This window comes from Sphaeramia orbicularis, chromosome 7 (assembly GCF_902148855.1).
Source record: "Sphaeramia orbicularis chromosome 7, fSphaOr1.1, whole genome shotgun sequence".
Classification (NCBI taxonomy): domain Eukaryota; kingdom Metazoa; phylum Chordata; class Actinopteri; order Kurtiformes; family Apogonidae; genus Sphaeramia; species Sphaeramia orbicularis.
In genome coordinates, this window is record NC_043963.1 from 9,187,127 (window position 1) to 9,207,250 (window position 20,124).

Here is a 20,124-nt window from a genome sequence, read left to right on the forward strand (position 1 = left end):
GGAGCTCAGTCACCAGGGAGGAGCTCGGAGTAGAGCCGCTGCTCCTCCGCGTCGAGAGTGGCCAGCTGAGGTGGCTCGGGCATCTGTTTCGGATGCCTCCTGGACGCCTCCCTGGGGAGGTGTTCCGGGCATGTCCCACCGGGATGAGACCTCGGGGAAGACCCAGGATACGTTGGAGAGACTATGTCTGTGGGCAGGACTGGGAACACCTCGGGGTCCCCCTGGAAGAGCTGGAGGAGGAGTCTGGGGAGAGGGAGGTCTGGGCATCCCTGCTTAGACAGATGCCCCTGCAACCCGGCCCCAGATAAGCGGAAGAAAATGTATGGATAGATGGATGGATGATTTTCTCACAAAATATAATAATTAATACCAAAATAAGATTGGTAAGCACACTTTATGAAACTTATGACTTGATTCCTGTTAGGTACAATGGTGTATTCACCGCAGATGTAGCAGAATACATCAGGCTTATTTTTGCAAGATCTTCTAGTCGAAGCCATTTCATTCACCTGTAATATTAAAAAAAACATTAATCATAAATTGGCAAAAGTAAAATCTTCAGAACTCGTTTATTGCAAGAAATATGAAAGAATTTTGTATCATGATGTGAAAATGCCCATAAATGTAAGCAAAAATGTTAAAAAGCCAATATGTAGCATAGTTCAGAAAGTTGACCTGACTGAGCAAAATTAATGTGATTTTTGGATTCAGCACACCAAAATTATCCTAAATCAGCTCAAAAAACTTAAACAATAAATTTGTTGTTGACCAGTGTTATTATCACGGTATTGTTGAAATTGTGCTCAAAATGTTCAAAAAGTACTAATATACACACTGAAAAATAATTTAACTAAGTTGTATTTTTAAAAAAAAAACCCAAACAAATGAAATAATTGGCACAATGTACTTTCTGTTGCAGGAAATTTCAAATATTAACCCTTTGTGGTCTGAGCCTATTTTGTCCGTTTTTCAGTCCTTTTGATTTTGTCTTTCTATACTATAGAAACAAATATTTATTATACCCATGTTTGGGATGTTTTTTTTCAGCACAACTTCACCTATATCATCTGTCTATTATTTTTTTCACTTTAACCTACTATAAAAACATAAAAGGCCAGAAAACACATAAAAAAAGTTAAAATCTGATTTGAAAAATGTATATAATTTATTGCATAAATAAGACACAGATGCTAAACGAACCTTTTCAAAGACTTTCAGAGTGAAAATTGGTTCCAAATATTAGGTACATACAATTAAAATTGCAATAAATGAAAACTATACTCAAATATTTGACATAAAAGCAAATCTTTACATGGGGTTTTTTCCCCTAAAAGTGCGGTAATCAAACACGCTTATCATGATAATTAGACTTTAAACGGTAATACTAACCGTCTGCAATTTTGCCACAGTTTATCGTTATACCGGTAATCGTTACATCCCTAGTTGCAAATAAACATCAATTTTAAATGACATTTAGTCTATATAATGTATATTATTATGGACGGAGGCAGTAAATCCAGGTGTAGATTACTGCACAAAGGGAGAATTTGATTTTCCTTGGTCAGGATATGTACAGTCAGTCCAGCTGTGATTTACAAGGCTGACAATTAATACTGAACAAACAAGAACTCAAACTATGAATTATGAAAGAGCTGCAGCATCTGAAACTGACCACAATGAACATTTGACAGATAAACAGAACCACAGTGCTTCAGTTTCAGACTCAGAGTTTGTCATGTCTTTTATGGATTGTGATTGTCACTCTCAAATCACCATATATTTTTTATTAGTAAGTTTTTATTTTTATCAGTTACTAGAAATTTCAGGTGACCCCATTTGAATTCCAGACGACGTCCTGACCCCAAGGTTGAAAAACACTGCCCTGTTGGTTTCAGAACTGCCATTTTAAAGTCAGTAATTTGTGATTTTGGCATAACCATGTTGGCTTTTTGGAGTAGGAAGTGACAATATTTGGAAAAAAGTGGCAAAACTACAGGAGCCAGAGCAGTCAGAATTGAGGTAATGCTAAATGCTAGCTTACTGATGATGTAAAATAGTAAACTTCATCCAGCATTGTATACAGCATTGTATCGGAAAGTCATCATAGAATATGTTTAGAGAAAATATGTTTTATTAACTCTTTAAGTGCCAGACAGTTAAGGGGCTAATAAGCCTTAAAAGTGCCACAGAATTTGGCCATTTTTCAGTATTTCGCGTCGTTTTTATAATATTTGAAGAATCCTGCAGGAAACCGCTCGGTAACATCCGACTGATTGCTGATTAGATCCAAAACGCACCGGACGCAGCCGATTCATTATTGATTGTAATTTGCATAATTTATAATAATAATAATAATAATAATAATAATAATAATAATAATAATAATCTTTATTTATATAGCACTTTTCATACATTAAAAACTGTAGCACAAAGTGCTTTACATATCAGTTTAAAAATCAGTACCGCCCCCCACCCACACCCACCCACTTACCCGCACACACACACATATACATGCAAACCCACAAGCTCACACATACTTAAGAAGACTGACTGAGCACGGGTAGACCAGAACAAAAATGTACAAGTAAAAGTAAAACATCAATTTAGGAGGCGCTGTCTCAGGGAGCCATCCGCACAAGGAGGCAGCCGCCGACCCCGGCGACCAGGCACCAGCAACACAGCCCCGCATCCCAACTAGTGGGAGAGGGCCAACTGGGACCCCCACCCACCAGAAAGGAGCGGACCCCAGTGAGAGAAGGCGCCGCCACAGCCCCCGGAGTCCACAGCCGCCCCCCGGCATGGAGGGCTCCCTCTGATGAAACACCGGAGAATAAGAAACATTAAAAAGATATAAAAATATTATTCGGTCGCGTGACCTCAAATTCCCGTCTGCTTGGTCTCAAAAGGGGGACACAGAAAGAACGTCATCGAAATGTGAGAAAGAAATGGGGGTGGATGGTTTGTTTGTACACAAATATGGCGTGTTCTCCAAAGCCGATCTGATCGGCCCGTGGCACTTTACAGGTTGTTTTCGTAAAGCCGATTTAATCGGCCCATGGCACTGAAAGTGTTAAATAAACAGAAACTCCAAAAGTCCAACACAATAGATATTAAAATCTTCTGACTGATCTGAGTTATGAATTAATGGAGGAACAATTTAAAGATGCTAAAGATCACTTGATCCAAATAAAAAAACAGTAATATCAAAATGAATTTTGGGGGGAAAAAACATAATCAATAAAATATATAATCAGTCATTAATAAAACAAAACTTGACTTCAGTGTAAGGCTTTTTGGAGAAGCATCTAGTAGCCACCAATGGTATTGCACTTTAAGATACTGGTGCTTTGACTTCATTTTGGTGCTGAGGTCCTTGCCCCCTTCATTTTGGCAGTTACTGTCATGTTTTGTTTTTTTGTTTTTTTGTTTTTTTTTCCCAGAGGTGACCATTCTTAGATTACAAGAATGGGTCAGCTAATGCTAAATATGTAATGCTAACTTTTTGTCAGGATAGCACCGTGGAAATTTAAGCTCTTAACAGCATCCCCAGTGCAGTTGTCTGTGGGGACAGGTTTGGATTGATGCTGTTGAAGATGGTTTCGACCATAAGCAAAGCCATTGTGATGTTCTGAGGCGTTGGATGTCATCATCTTGGCTTTTTGGAGCTAGAGGGCAAAGGATTTCACACGAGTTGAATAAAAGACATATACAGGAGCAGCCATAATATTTGACTAAAAGGTTGAGTGGGGTAAAGGCCAAAGCTAATGCTAATGCTAATGCTAATTCATCCACACAGTACTAAAATATGTTTTTTTCAACTCAGGCAGTGAGCTGTTAGTTACGTCTATCAATGCAAGTCATCAGATCATTTATTCATTGTAAAAGCTTAATCTGTGATAAAATCTCAGTCTAAGATTAATTAAAAGATAGACCAGATCACATAAAGAGAGAGAGAGAGAGTCAAATGAAAACAAATGAGACCAGAAAGACACCTGAGAAAAACAATTACTGCCTTTGTTCAATGAAATCTACAGATATCAGGCTCCTTTTCAAAGCAGCCCCTAGTGGCCATCAGCGGTATTACACCTTATCGTGCTGTCAATCTGGCTCCACTTTCAAGCTGTGGTTGTTGTCTACTGTTTCTGACCAACACACACTTAAAGGTTCAGTGTGTAATGTTTAGTATCATATATCAGATTGCATCCAGCTGAACCCCCCCCCCCCCCCCCCCCCCCCCCCCCCCTTGGCAACAAAACCCTCATGACTATGAATATTATATTCTATTTATGCAATTAGATCCGTCTACATCTTACACACTGGACCTTTAAACACACAGTATATGTTTGTTTCTGGTTGACATCTAACAATCAAAACAATAGCGAAATTGCTGTGCATTGCAGAAGCACCACTTCTGTTATTACCATACACAGTGAAACCTCTAAACATACCGTAAATTCCGGACTATAGACCGCACCTGAATATAAGCCGCAGACCCTAATTTTAGAAAGAAAATCAATTTTGTACATGTATAATCCGCGCCGGTTTATAAACCGGTGTCCACCAGTGGCGATTTCTCATAGACTGCAAGAGAAGCCCGGCTTCCCCTGTCATTACGAAAATTAAATGGTTAAATATGTTCAGTTGTGCTGACATTTCATTGACTACACGTGTTAAAACACGTTCATCTCACAGACGAGTTCGTTCAGAATCAGCTTTATCACAAATCATCAGATTCGATGTTGTTCACTTCTCATACATTCCCGTTGCGCTGTTTCCTCATACGATCTATGGTCAGTGCATTTCCCCGTTGAAGCCTGGCTTCTATGGGAGTCTATGGGACCGAGTGGAACCTTTTTTTTCATTGCGTCAAAACTGGACGGTAATTGGATAAAGGTTTTCTTTGAGTTCAAATGAAATTCTTCCCTGTATGTAAATGGGTCTGATATGTGTGAGCTGGCTGTCATATCTATAGGTTGATTCGTTGTTAATATGATGATTAAAAAACAAAAGACAAAAAACGAGGCAATAAAAGGATAGTAATAAAAGCACATTTTCTCTTTCTTTTTTTTTTGTCGGTGGACTTCTCGGGGTTTCCTTTGGATTCGTGCTGATACGGGATCAACTTGCTTTTGCGCTGGCTGTGGATTCACGGACTTAAAAATGACTTGAAAGACACTTGAAAGTGAACAAATTTTTGTTTTTCGTTAGAGTAGGACTTTTAATTTATTTTTAAAATATAAAGATTAAAAACAAGTAATTATGTCTGTTGTAATATCATTTTCATTTAACATTGCGCACGATGTGCGCATTAATTCTGAGATGCTTTAAATTTATGACGGTCTCTGGAGAGCTTTATTGGGTGTTTTCATTCAGAGTTTTGTTTTGTATATTTGTGAAACAATATTAACATTTGAAGGTTTACTATTTTTCCTTAAAAGTTCCCCTTTTGGTTACCATGGAAACACCATCATCCTCTGCAACACTGATTGACCAGTGAAACCCATGGAGTTGGATCAATGACAGTGGATGGACACGCTGGGTTTATGTTCAGTTAATGCTAGATTTTGTTGAAAAAGTCACGTTTTCTTCATTTTTCTCTGTTTCTGATAAAATGATGATCAATTTTAATCTAAGCTTTTATGAACATTTACATTTGGGAAAATACCTGATTTTCATTGAAAAAGTGTAAAAATATGGAGGATAATATTAAAATAAAGGGTGATAAATTACTTAAAGGTTCAATAGAGAGAAAAATTTTGGAATTTTGGAAACTGCCATAAAAGTAGCACTGGGTCTTTACGGGTTAAATAATGACAAGTCCAAAATGTTCTCTTTGTTTTGGGGTAAAAAAAGTAAAGAAAAAACTAAAAACCTTTAACAAAAAATTTGAATATCCTGAACATCCATGAACAAAGTGTAATTTTAACAATATTCTGTTTCAGTTTATCATTTATACATGTGCATCACAACTTACAGATCACAGTGGATCTACAAATACATAAAACATTTAATAACAGGCAGAATATCGGTACAATTACACTGACTTCTCTTAAGACATGGTCATATTTGTTAGTGATGTAGTTCTCGACTGGTCTTGGTCTTATCGTGGTCTTGCACATAGTGGTCTTGATGGGATCAGTACAAAAACAGCATCATCACAGAATAGTATTATTTATTCCGCGCCCACTTCAAATGCAACCAATCAGATGCATCTATTTTAAAAACATATTCCACTGTATAAAACAGAATATGAACATCTGCCGTGTACGTCCCATCTTTTTCCCTTGACGGTTTCTGATAAACTGGTCATAGGAGAGGACAGCTGAGGATCAGGCCTAGAGGGAGTGAAATACAGGACTAACATGTAACTATGACAAAATGAAAGACATAAGGACAATATAATAGAAAAGATAAGATGAATTTGATTTAAGTAGTCATGACACTTTACAGCAATGCCTTTTGTTCTACAACTGATATGAGGAATCATGTCATGTCGATTCTGAGTCTAGTCTGTTTTTGGTCTTGGACTTGGTCTCAACAAGACTTGGGCTTGGTCTCACTTTAGTGTGTCATGGTCTTGGTCTTGTCTTGTTCTTGATACCTTTTGGTCTTGGTCTTGTCTTGGTTTTGATACCTTTCGGTCTCAGTAGTGTCTTGGTCTTGATACCCTTCGGTCTTGGTCTTGTCTTGGTCTTGATACCCTTCGGTCTTGGTCTTGTCTTGGTCTTGATACCCTTCGGTCTTGGTCTTGTCTTGGTCTTCATACCCTTCGGTCTTGGTCTTGTCTTGGTCTTGATACCCTTCGGTCTTGGTCTTGTCTTGGTTTTGATACCTTTCGGTCTTAGTAGTGTCTTGGTCTTGTCTTGGTCTTGATACCCTTTGGTCTTGGTCTTGTCTTGGTCTTAATACTCTCTGGCCTCGGCAGTGTCTTGGTCTTGATACCTTTTGGTCTTGACAGTGTCTTGGTCTTGTCTTGGTCTTGATACCCTTCGGTCTTGGTCTTGTCTTGGTCTTAATACTCTCTGGCCTCGGCAGTGTCTTGGTCTTGATACCTTTTGGTCTTGACAGTGTCTTGGTCTTGTCTTGGTCTTGACACCCTCTGGTCTCAGCAATGTCTTGGTCTTGATACCCTTCGGTCTTGGTCTTGTCTTGGTCTTGATACCCTTCGGTCTCGGCAGTATCTTGGTCTTATCTTGGTCTTGATACTTTTCGGTCTCGGCAGTGTCTTGGTCTTATCTTGGTCTTGATACCCTTCGGTCTCGGCAGTGTCTTGGTCTTGGTCTAGCTGGTCTTGACTACAACACTAATATTTCTTCAGGTTATTCACATTTTTTGTGAAAGGATAGTTTCGTAAATGTGAACATTTTCATGAAATTTTCCTCTTTTTACATAAAAACTAAGACAAACATTTGTAGTTGTCATTATTCATAAGTTATTATGGTAGTATTTAACTGGTCTGACCCACTTTAGATCATATTGGTCTGTATGTGGAACCTGAACTAAAATGATTTTGACACCATTGACAATTAATATCTTCAGTGTCATCATAAATTCATCCTATGGGCCAGTTTGGACCCTTTCGCAGGCCAGTTTTGGCCCACGAGCTGCATATTTGACACCCCTGCTCTAAGACATAAGGAGATAAATCAGTGATATGAGCTAATGTTAGGGCATGTCAATGTACTGAAATAGCTGCAAGTGATGTTAAATGTTAATGTTAGCATTGCAGATGGGATATATAGTGAATAAATTAAACAGCACTGGAAATGTTTGATATAATTTAATTACACAAGTGAACAAGATATAGAGCACAGTTGATATTTTAATGTATAAATGCTGCATATTGTGTTTAACTTCATGTTTAATTCAGTGTGGTGATGTAGAAGTGTAACTACAGCTAATATATTTACTCGTGTTTATTTTTAATGTCAGTTTTTTTTCCCATATATATATATATATATATTGAGAATACATCCTTTCAGCTACGAGCTCAGAGATAGTTTTACTGGACTTCCCATCAATACAAATAGCAATAAAATAAAGTAGAAGCAGTGTTAATACATTGGCTCGCATTCATTTCCCGGAGTGGAAACTGAAAACTCTAACCTAAAGACAACTCTTAACCCTGTAATTTAATGATTTTCATTATGTGGACATGAATTTTCTCTCCAAAGGTGACTGTGGAGGCAGATTTATGCTCCCATAATGTAAGAAATACAAGGACACACACATACACACACTTTCTCTCACTGCCCTTCAACAAGTACTACCAGGAATTTATTGCAAAATGTAATTAAGGATTTGATTCTGTACTTTTACCCCTGAGACGCACACACACACACAAAACCATTCAGAATGTCCTCCAACATGCCAAGAAAGTAATTCATCTTCTTGTTGTGCTATTTGTAAACCCTAGTTTCAGCACGACGCACACAGACTCGCATCTATACTGTACAGTCGACGGGCGGGTCCGTTACCGTGGTAACAGGTGCGTTCCTTCGGACGTCTTCGGTTCAATGCGACCGTTATAATCAGATTGTGGTATATCATGTGTCACATCCTGACCTCACCTGATATTTCCCTAAATGTTGAAGCATTAAGCTGATTTGCCGAGAAGGACGCCAAGTTAGGGGAGAAAATGTCAGAACAGAAATAAAGACGATATGAGGGATGATATTTAAGCAGTTTAGTGAAATGCGAGGAAGTCCAGGGCAAGAGTTCAAAGACGAAGTGGAAGGAAAGATCCCGAAGATCATTGAACAGTCCAAACTTAACTTTGTGAAAAATGACCGTCAGCAAATATGGATTCTTTGACTCTGCTCAGGAACCAGATTCAAAGGATCATCCTGGTGTTTTTAGAAGTAAATCACAATGAATAAGAGCGTGTGATGTTTAAGGGTTATAATAGTTTTCATTTACTTTGTTGACTTTTGGTATTGGAGTGATATTTTGCTTTTTTAAATAGAATTATGCATTTTCAAACATTTCCCTGTAGTCTACATAAACTGTAAATCCCAGGTGTCAAACATGCGGCCCGGGGGCCAAATCCGGCCCGCCAAAGGGTCCAATCTGGCCCCTGGGATGAATTTGTGAAATACAAAAATTACCCCAAAATATTAATAATCAAGGATGTTGAAATCATTTTAGGTCAGTTTAATCTAAAGTGGATCAGACTAGTAAAATATTATCATAATAATCTATAAATAATGAAAACTGCAAATTTTCCTCTTTGTTTTAGAATATAAAAAGTAGAATTAGAAAAAAAGTCGCATTTACAGAGTATCCGTTTACAAAAAATATGAATAACCTGAACAAATATGAACAATCTCTAATGTCTTAAGAGAAGTATGTGGAAATGTAACAATATTTTGCCTGTTACTAAATCTTTAAGTTGTGATGCACATGTATAAATGATCAACTTAAGTGTAATATTGTTAACAATGCACCTTTTTTCTGAAGAATTTTCAGGTTGTTCATATTTGTTCATGTTATGTTCAGGTACAGTTGGTAGGTGTAAAACATTTTCATCATGGAATTTTACTTCTTTCACTCAAAAACATACAGAAAACTTTGGAGTTGACATTATTTATCAGTTCTTATTCTATTATTTATATCATTTTATGGTCTGGCCCACTTTAGATCATATTAGACTGTATGTGACCCCTGAACTAAAATGAGTTTGACACCCCTGTTTTAAATGAATGATATTTACCTTAAAAAAAAATAATTAAAAAAAATGGAATTATGCATTTTCCAACATTTCCCTGTGGTCTACATAAACTGTAAATGCTCTGCTTGGGTCTGAATTCTTCATTCATTCAACTCCACAGGTCCATCTTCAACCCTATTTCCGAGTAATGACACCAGAAAGGTGGTTTGGAGCGCTGGCCCTTTAAATGCACATGAGCCACTTCAGGCCCCGCCCCCTCCAGGTTGTTGGCTGTGCTGCTCTGTCCCATTCAACCAACAACTGAACATTTTAGGTAACTGCCTCCAAGTTTGGGCATATTTTCAGTTTTTACTACAACCGCTGCTGCTGATAAATAATTATGTCGTACTCAGAGAAATGTTGGTCGGAAATCTTGACCTTATATGTGCAAATGTCGTGATGTAACTAGTTATAGACGCAACAGGATTACTTTTTCTCGTCATCTTAAGACAACTGTTTTTATTAAACTCTGGACCAAATGGGTCAAGTATATTCAGCCTTTACAACCAGATTTTGTGGAAGCCTGAACTGTAACTTCGACTTTACCTTATTTTCATTTTTTCTGCATTTATTATAGTTTCTAACTTCATCTAATCCCTTCTCCCTGATTTTATTTATTTATTTTGTCAATGTGTACACATGTTTTCCCTCCCACCATGTATCAGTGGCGGCTGCTCGTCTTTCAGACAGGGGAAGCTCATTGTCGGCTTGCATCAAAAAAAAAAAAAAAAATTGTCAAGTTATTTAAACATACATTCGGCCCTCCGTTCCTTTTTAAGAAAATGCTCAGTGACCTTATCTTACCAAGCAGACGTCTTTTCCAGGGACTGGACCAGTGACCTCTGAATGTCCAGCAGAGCTGGGCTGCTTAGACGGCCTTGGCCCATTGTGTTGTGGGTGTAAGACTTCAGCCTTTTTAAACAAGAGATGCTCCTTTCACTCCGACCTAGCCGACAGTTTAATTGATTTAACTATCTACAAAATGATATTAAACTCGAACAAGAAATGATTAAATTATGTAACTGAAAAAAGAAAACACTGAAATTATGTTAAATTGAAACAAGGAAGTCTAATGAGTGTGTTTTATTTACAGTGCAAGAAATGAACCAGTAATTTGGTAGTGGTTTCTCTGATTTCACAGCAGAATGTACGACGGTGTTAAACTGAACTGTGTCAGTGAAGGAGCAGATCTGAAAACAGCTGTCAATCAAACGGGATTGAGCCTTTCGACTGATCCTCCAATCAGCACGTGGGATTCTGGCGTCCGGCCCGGCCAAGCTCCGCCCACAGCTCCATTCACCCCCAGAGACGCCTGGCGTCCGGGGGCGGGACAACATCGTGGCATTTATCCAATTACTGTCCAGTTTTGAGGCAATGAAAAAAACTGTTCCACTCAGTCCCATTGAAGCCCAGAGACGCCTGCAGTCTACGGACAAATGCACTGAGCAGAGATGGAGGAGAAAACAGAGACACGGGAATGGAGGAGAAGTGAACAACATCCAGTCTGTTGATTTGTGATAAAACTGATTCTGAACAAACTCGTCGGTGAGATGAACGTGTTCTAACACATTTGTAGTCAATAAAATGTCAACACAACCGAACATATTTAACCATTTAATTTTCAGAATTTTAGGGGAAGCCGAGCTTCCCTTGCAGTCTGTGAGAAATTGCCACTGCCATGTATATATTGAAATTTATAAAATATGTGTAAGGCAGTGGGTCCAAAACTGCTCTTGATATTAAACATGTTACGCTTGGTAATATAAACTGCTGTTCCAAAATTTAAAAAAAAGGGACATTTCAGGTAATGGAAAGTTTTCAAAACATGGTGAACAAAAAAAGGAACACGTGAGTGGAAATTTTGAACTTTCTGTGAAATAATTCACATATTCTGGGAAAAAGGTACATAATTACTGTATATGTGATAAACTAATACCGGGAAATAGTTGCATATGTATATACGCTGTCCAGTTCAGACATGCACCAGTAAAAACTTATCCAACTGGGGACGAAGACGAGAAGGGGAGCAGGACTAGAATAAAGTTCAAAATATGATAAAAAAGGAAAAGGGGTATGGTCTGGACCTTACAGACCCTGGAGACCACATTGTACTGTACAGACCCTGGAGACCACATTGGACCTTACAGACCCTGGAGACCACATTGTACTGTACAGACCCTGGAGACCACATTGGACCTTACAGACCCTGGAGACCACATTGTACTTTACAGACCCTGGAGACCACATTGGACCTTACAGACCCTGGAGACCACATTGGACCTTACAGACCCTGGAGACCACATTGGACCTTACGGACCCTGGAGACCACATTGTACTTTACAGACCCTGGAGACCACATTGGACCTTACAGACCCTGGAGACCACATTGTACTTTACAGACCCTGGAGACCACATTGGACCTTACAGACCCTGGAGACCACATTGGACCTTACAGACTCTGGAGACCACATTGGACCTTACGGACCCTGGAGACCACATTGGACCTTACAGACCCTGGAGACCACACTGGACCTTACAGACTCTGGAGACCACATTGGACCTTACAGACCCTGAAGACCACATTGGACCTTACAGACCCTGGAGACCACATTGGACCTTACAGACCCTGGAGACCACATTGGACCTTACAGACTCCGGAGACCACATTGGACCTTACAGACCCTGGAGACCACATTGGACCTTACAGACTCCGGAGACCACATTGGACCTTACAGACTCCAGAGACCACATTGGACCTTACAGACCCTGGAGACCACATTGGACCTTACAGACCCTGGAGACCACATTGGACCTTACAGACTCTGGAGACCACATTGGACCTTACGGACCCTGGAGACCACATTGGACCTTACAGACTCTGGAGACCACATTGGACCTTACGGACCCTGGAGACCACATTGGACCTTACAGACCCTGGAGACCACACTGGACCTTACAAACTCTGGAGACCACATTGGACCTTACAGACCCTGAAGACCACATTGGACCTTACAGACCCTGGAGACTACATTGGACCTTACAGACCTTGTAGACCACATTGGACCTTACAGACCCTGCAGACCACATTGGACCTTACAGACTCCGGAGACCACATTGGACCTTACAGACTCTGCAGACCACATTGGACCTTACAGACCTTGTAGACCACACTGGACCTGTTCTCACTGTAACTGTTGCAGTCACTGTCTTGCAATGTATGTATAAATTACCAAAAATAGTCACTTGCCTGGTAAAGGCTTAAACGTACAGAAAAATACCTGTTTTATAAACTGTTCTCTCAGTATTCTGTAAGTGATCATTATGAGTCCACCCTAAACCCAGAACAGGCTCAGTTCGTTGCTCTGCTTCTCTAACCTGCTGCTGTGTTCTGTACAAAGTCATTCATTTCCACTGACACATTCATAGGATTTATAGACTGAAATATAACTTGTAATTTGTTCTATCCTAGTTTGTGTTTACTTCTGCCCACAACCCGAGTGTGAGCCTACAGATAAGAGGAGCCTGGGTTATCTCAACCCAGAGCTGATAGTATTTTCCACGGTGCAGAGGCTGGTGACGATAGGAAGGAGGTTTAATTTAACAATGAAGTGGCTTCTATTAATTTATGAACACTTAATTATGTTCTGGTGGTGGACAGGCTGCTGATGTCTCGTCTCTTTTTTGGCAGCGACATGATGAAGTATAAAATGTGCAGACGTGAACTAATCTGTGTCATGTGCTGCATATATGTACACAACAAACACAAGAAAACAGTGATTATTACTTCAGGTCTATGAATATTCAGATAGTGCTGTGAATAGGGGTGTGCACTGACAAGAATGTGGCGATACGATACAAATCACAATACGATATATCATGATACTGTTAAAAAAATGAATTTTTTTTTTTTTTTTTTTTTTAAAGATTATTTCCTGGAAGAATTGAATTACGCCAGAAATATGCAAAAATACGAAACATTTTTATTTGATCACAACAGGATCTAATTCTAAAATCACAAAATTTTTCAAATTTTTCTATGACTCAAAACTCACCTTTTCGGAGCAGCCTACCCACCATAAGTTTTACCCTCCATTTAACATCTTTGTTTCTATATATCGCAATTGTTCTTTTACCTATTTGCTTACTTCTTTGTATTTTATGCATTGTCTGTTTTATCTTGTTGTACAGTGTCCTTGGGTGTCTTGAAAGGTGCTTAGAAATAAAAATTATTATTATTATTATTATTATTATTATTATTATTATTATTATTATTATTATTGATAATTCTCTAAAATCAGCCTCTCAGACAGTAAAAAGTGTTTTTAGGATGCCTCAAATAACCGTTATTTAATAAAATAGTGTTAAATAATACATAAAATATAAACAAAAAAGAAAAACAAAAACAAAAATGAACCTCCGCCATATCTGCATTTGAATGAATACCTAAAAAATTTCAATACAGTACTTTTTAATATCAATACAGTATCGTGAAATGAAATATCATGATATATTGCAGAACTGATATTTTCTTACACCCCTAGCTCTGAATATGATACACATAAGGCAGTTACATTTTTGTCATATAATAATACATAAAATATAAACAAAAAAGAAAATCAAAAATGAACCTCCACTATATCTGAATTTGAATAAATACCTAAAAATATCGATACATACACATTGTGTAAGAAATGCGTTAATGATGTCAATGTTATGGAAAAATTATAAATAAAGTTGTTAAAGCATTTTTTTTTAAAAATATCAATACATCACTTTTTAATATTGATACAATATCATGAAATGAAATATCGTGATATACTGCAGAACCGATATTTTCTTACACCCCTAGCTCTGAATATGATACACATGAGGGACTCACATTTTTGTTGAGCCTTAGTGGAAATCTCTGAAACAGTTCCATTGTACTTATAATAGTCCCACATTGTAAAGTAAGTAAGTAAGTAAGTAAATTTTATTTATAGAGCACTTTTCACAGACAGAGTCACAAAGTGCTTTATCAATTCAAATCAGAATCAAATTAAGTTTACAGAGACCCAACAGAATCCTTCAGGAGCAAACACTTGTGATTGGTGACAGTGGCGAGGAAAAACTTCCCTTTAACAGCAGAAACCTGGAGCAGACCCAGACTCCTGAAGGATGGCTGTCTGCCTTGACCAGTTGGGGTTAAAGAGAGAGAGAGAGAGTAAAGGAGGAGAAAAGAGAGAGCGATAGAGATATAGAGAGACTGGGGGGGGGTGACACATGGAGTACGTTATGATGAATACATAGAGTGTAATCAGTCCGTGGTGGTCCTGGGTCAGGTGGGAGACTAAAAAGCCTTTTTGCTGCCATAAAGTGTTATATAGTGTTATATAGTGCCATAAAGTGTTATATAGTGTTATATAGTGCCATAAAGTGTTATATAGTGTTGAAAAACTCAGGATCTCAGCTGAATTTTGTGGATAGCACAAACAGTTCAAGAGTTGCAGTAATTTGAATGATGTAAAGTGCAAAATGCTGGTGAGCTTGCACTTGTTAAAGGGTTTTAAATGAATCCCAAATGGGACTGCAAGACAGATGATATCATAGATTTCATTTCAGATAATATCCATATAGGAATTAACCCTCTGGTATCCCGTCCAGCAAGGCCCTTACTAAGCATCAAGTGTGCCTTTTTCGCACACTTGTGGAATAATGTCAAAAAATTTTTCATAGTTTATTTTTAATTCTTTTACACTTTTTTCTATTCATCAACTTGAGCCGTAAATAAAAATACCAAATAATAATAATAATACCAATACTCAATAATTGTCACATTTTTTTAACCCTTTAAATACTGTTTGTAATGTAAACAAAGCATTTTTTTGAATGCTAAAAACAATAAAAAAAAAAAAAATTTTTCAATATACTACATAAAAAGTGGATCACATATTATCTGATTTTTTTCATCCTGGCATATGTCAATGATTAACTCCAACATTGGTTAATTTGCATTATTATTTTTGGTGCTAGGTCAAATGTTCAAAAATACTATTATCTGTCACCAAGTGTGCCAAAAATGCACACCTATAAATCAAACTATTAAATATAATGTATTTATTTATTTTTCTGCTCTAATTTGATTTTATTTTTGTAAATCAAGGTCAGCCCTAATCATACGGATCAAATGGAAGAAGTGCGTTTTAGGCACACTTGGCAGACAGATGCTAGTCTGGTAATTTTCTTTTGTTTACAATGTGCAAATTTTAGTCGGTGGTCAGAATTTTAAAGATCATGCAAAAATGAACTTTTGAATTCTAACCTTATTTAAATTGTGAAAAATAATATGAAGTTTTTTAAATCGAAGTGCAAAATGTGCCTAAAAGGTGCACCCGGATACCGGAGGGTTAAATAAACGGACAAATAGATAAAAATAGCACTTTTGTTCAGAATTGTTTTGGTTCATTTAATAGTTTCACTTTTCAGTCCAACATGGCAGAGACATACTGTACCTCGCAGACGTTGCCCTGGAGACGCATGTTCGTGATAATATAAGTTGTTTGGCCACGATACAGTATGTTTTCACTGTAGCCAATCAGAGAACAGGATATTTTGTGGTGTAAAAACAGGAGCTCACACACTCCGCAGCCCAAAGTGTGTGTCCTAGTTTTCCACATGGCTGCATGCTCTGCAGGGACCATCTATCTGTCCACACCTCCTCTTCCTCCTCCTCATCTCCTTCCCTTCACATCCCCTCCTTTTACCTCCTTCTCTCTGCCCTCTTTACTTCCGTCTCCTCCTCCATTCACAGAGTCAGTAAACGTCCATACTGTAGCATTAGGACTGAACTACCTGCTGAATTACCGCCATAGTTTTCTTCACAGATGCTTTTTCACTGATAAAAACAAACTAAATGGATTTCTGATACTTAGGCTCTGGCTCAGGTTTTACAGATTTGATGAAAAATTGGTGACGAAATTCATACGCAGCTTTAAGTACAGACACCTGTTACTGTTGTTGTGGAATTCATGCATTGCATCGTGAATGAAAGTGGAACACATATGCACAAGCAGAGTGTGACATCAGAGCTTTCACCGAAAACTCCATCAACACAGCATCAATGGCTTTGGAGGGCAGATCCTAAAGTCAGCATTTTAGCTCATTTTAGGTCATTTTAGGCTAGCTAAAACGATGCTTCTGTGTAAATGGGAGGCCAAAACACAAAACACAAAACTAGGGATGTCCGATAATAGTGGCCCACCGATATCATTTTTATCATTTTTATGCCCGATATTGGCATAAAAATGTAATATTGGTGAATATCGTTATCAGTTTTTTTGCCTATCATTAAAACCGATAAAATAATGCCTTGATTTCGTCGGCATTTACCGACGCGTAAATGAAGCATTGTTTGTAGCTGAAAGAAATGTGCAGTTTTCAAAATTGTACAGTAGAGTTGCCACACTGTAATAGACTCATGGAGGGAGGGAGAGAAAATAAACAGTGTTTACATTTTGAAAGCCTTGTTGCATTTGAGAATGCATCCAATGGGGCATCACAATAAAATTAGGCATGATGTGTTAATTCCACGACAGGAGATATGTGATGTTACCTAAAATTAGTTTAATATCCCACATATATCGGCAGCGGCATCAGTAGATATCGGAATCGGAAATTAAGCGTCGGACAATATCGGCATATCGGTTTTTGGCAAAAAAGCCAATATCGGACATCCCTACACAAAACTTTTGCATTTCATCCTAATATTGTGGTTGTGTGAATGGGCTGTAAATCTAATGTGAGAGTGAATGGTTGTTTGTCTGTATATGTCAACCCCACCCACACCTGTTGGGAACGGGGGTAGGTTCTGGCATCTCCATGACATTCTTACGGATTAAGCAGATGAAGCATCAGCGGTTGGATGGACGGATGCATTTGAGAAGATAAAGTCAGTACTCAAGTTTTGTCGTAAAGAGGATAGATGCACAATATTTAATCTGTACAGTGTTAACATCTGGTAGAAGGAGGATAATCGATGTTTTAATCTGTATGAATCAGTTTTGAAGGTCAGATCTACAGATTTTAGAAGATCTGAATGCATGTTCAACGGGATGTTTACAAACAGATATGAGACGTTTCAGAATGTGACTCCAATCAGATTTCTACAGATGGACACTCACACTGGATTTTAACCCGTAAACACCCAGTGCTACTTTATTTGCAGTTCCAAATGATTTTTTCGCTATTTTTTAACCTTTTATAAAGTGATTTATCAGTGATTTATCACCATTAATTTTAATATTATGCTCTGTCAAAATCCACACTGCCACACCAAACCAAGGTTATTATCGTTCACGAAAACTAATGAAATGACGAAAACTAGAATTGAAAAAACCTTTTCGTTAACTGAAATAAATACAAACTATAATTAAAAGAAAAAGCGAAAACTAACTGAAACTGTATTGTGTGTTTACAAAACGAACTAAAACGTATTAAAATTATGGATAAAATTCCCTTCGTTTTCATCTTTGTCAATGTCGGACTGATACGAAATTGATTTATTTCACTCTAGCAATTTTAGCTAGCGGTACTGTACGACACTTCACGGTCCGTCTCTTCTCGTCACTTGTCATTTTGAGTCGTCTTTTTGTCCCCACTCTACCTGGAAAAATGGAGACTAAAGTTTGGATAAAGCAGCAGAGTCCTGTCTGGGATTTATTTGAATATGACAGCGAAGAAGAGAAAAGATACGACAAAACTAAAATGAATACTAAAACTAAATTAAAACTAAGCATTTATAAATAATTAAATCTAATAAAAAACTAGCAAACCTGCTCTAAATACAAATTAAAACTAACTGAATTAGAGAAAATAATGTCAAAACGAAAAAAAAACTAAACTATAATGAAAAATCCAAAACTATTATAACCTTGCACCAAACATTTCATACAAAAAAAAAAAAAAAAAAAATCCTCACCGTCACATTAGACTTATTCTACATATGTATAATATATAATAGGCCAGGACAAAGACCCCCTCAAATAAAAGTTTGTGAAGCTTCAGGAGGTAGGGAAATGATAAATGAGCATGAAGGTTCACTTTCACTTCTGCGGGGGCAGGGGCGGCACTTTCCACCCCCATGGCCGAGCCCGCCAGCCCCCCCCCGCACATTACACACCGCTACACCAACAGATCAGTTCTACAGGAAACACTGTAATGCACTATTTTTTTTTCACTAAAACCAAGAGAAAAACTCTGACTTGTCATTATTTATAACTTATTATGTTATTATTTTACTGCTTTGGCCCAGTTTAGATCAATTGGAACTAAAATGACTTTGACACCCCTGTCTTAAAGAGTTGACATGTGAAGCATTAACTCCGTCTGGTGCTCGCACATGTTAAAAAAAGTGAAATATAACTCCTCTCTGCCTGTTTTGATGGATCTGCTGCAAAATTTAATGGGTTTCGTGTAAAATCAGTTCAGTGGTTTTTGTGAAGAGATGACAATTTTTTGTTTGTTTGGGTTTTTTTTACAATTTTGATTTATTTCTCACTTTTATCAGTATCAGTACAATACAGTCGCCTCAGGTTGAGAAGCAAGAAAAGAAACAAAAGAACAGGAAATGAACAAATGAAATGAACGAATGAATGTTTGTGTCACAATATATTGAGGTCCCTTAACAGATACATTTTTTCCTGAATGTCAGCCATTCCCCCAGTTTTCTATAGAGATTTTCTCTCAACTTCAGTTTATATGTAAGATGTTACATGACTAGTATATTATCTATGATTGAAAGCCATCGTTTGTAAGATCGGTCTTAAGCCAGTTCTTTGTTATTGCCTTCTTCCCAGCCACCAGGAGGATCTTGACAAGATATCTGTCTTTTTTATGCTCCGTGTTGAGCCGCATTATGTAATAAATTCCCATTATGTAATAAAAGTCCAAAATGTAATAAGAATGTCACGTCATCTTGTAATAAAGCCGCATTATGTAATAAACTGACGCATTTTGTAATAAACTACGTCAACGCATTTTGACACATTTTTATTTTTTAAAAAAAGTAATAACATGGTTCATTATGTAATAACAATCTGTATTAATATAATTTCAGAGCAGTTTAGAAGAAATTAGTCACAGGAGCTACAGGTAATGTAATCAGAACTTTAACCACATAGTTTAAAGATGAAAATAAAAACGTGTCAAGTGCATTTTGTAATAAATTTCTCAAATTGTAATAACTTACTACATAATGTGAAAAAATTTCCTACATAATGCATTGAGGTAGTTTATTACAAAATGCGTCAGGTTATTACATAATGTAGCTTTATTACAAGATGATGTGACATTCTTATTACATTTTGAACTTTTATTACATAATGGGAATTTATTACATAATGCGGCTCAACACACCATTTCTTCCAAATGTCCGAGGT

General features: G+C 37.6%; 1 protein-coding gene across 1 annotated transcript in view; it reads left to right on the top strand.

Annotated features, from left to right (window-relative positions):
• kcnd1 (potassium voltage-gated channel, Shal-related subfamily, member 1) overlaps positions 1-20,124 on the top strand; it is a 192,862-nt gene that overhangs the window by 59,423 nt on the left and 113,315 nt on the right. The gene's annotated exons all lie outside the window — the stretch shown is intronic.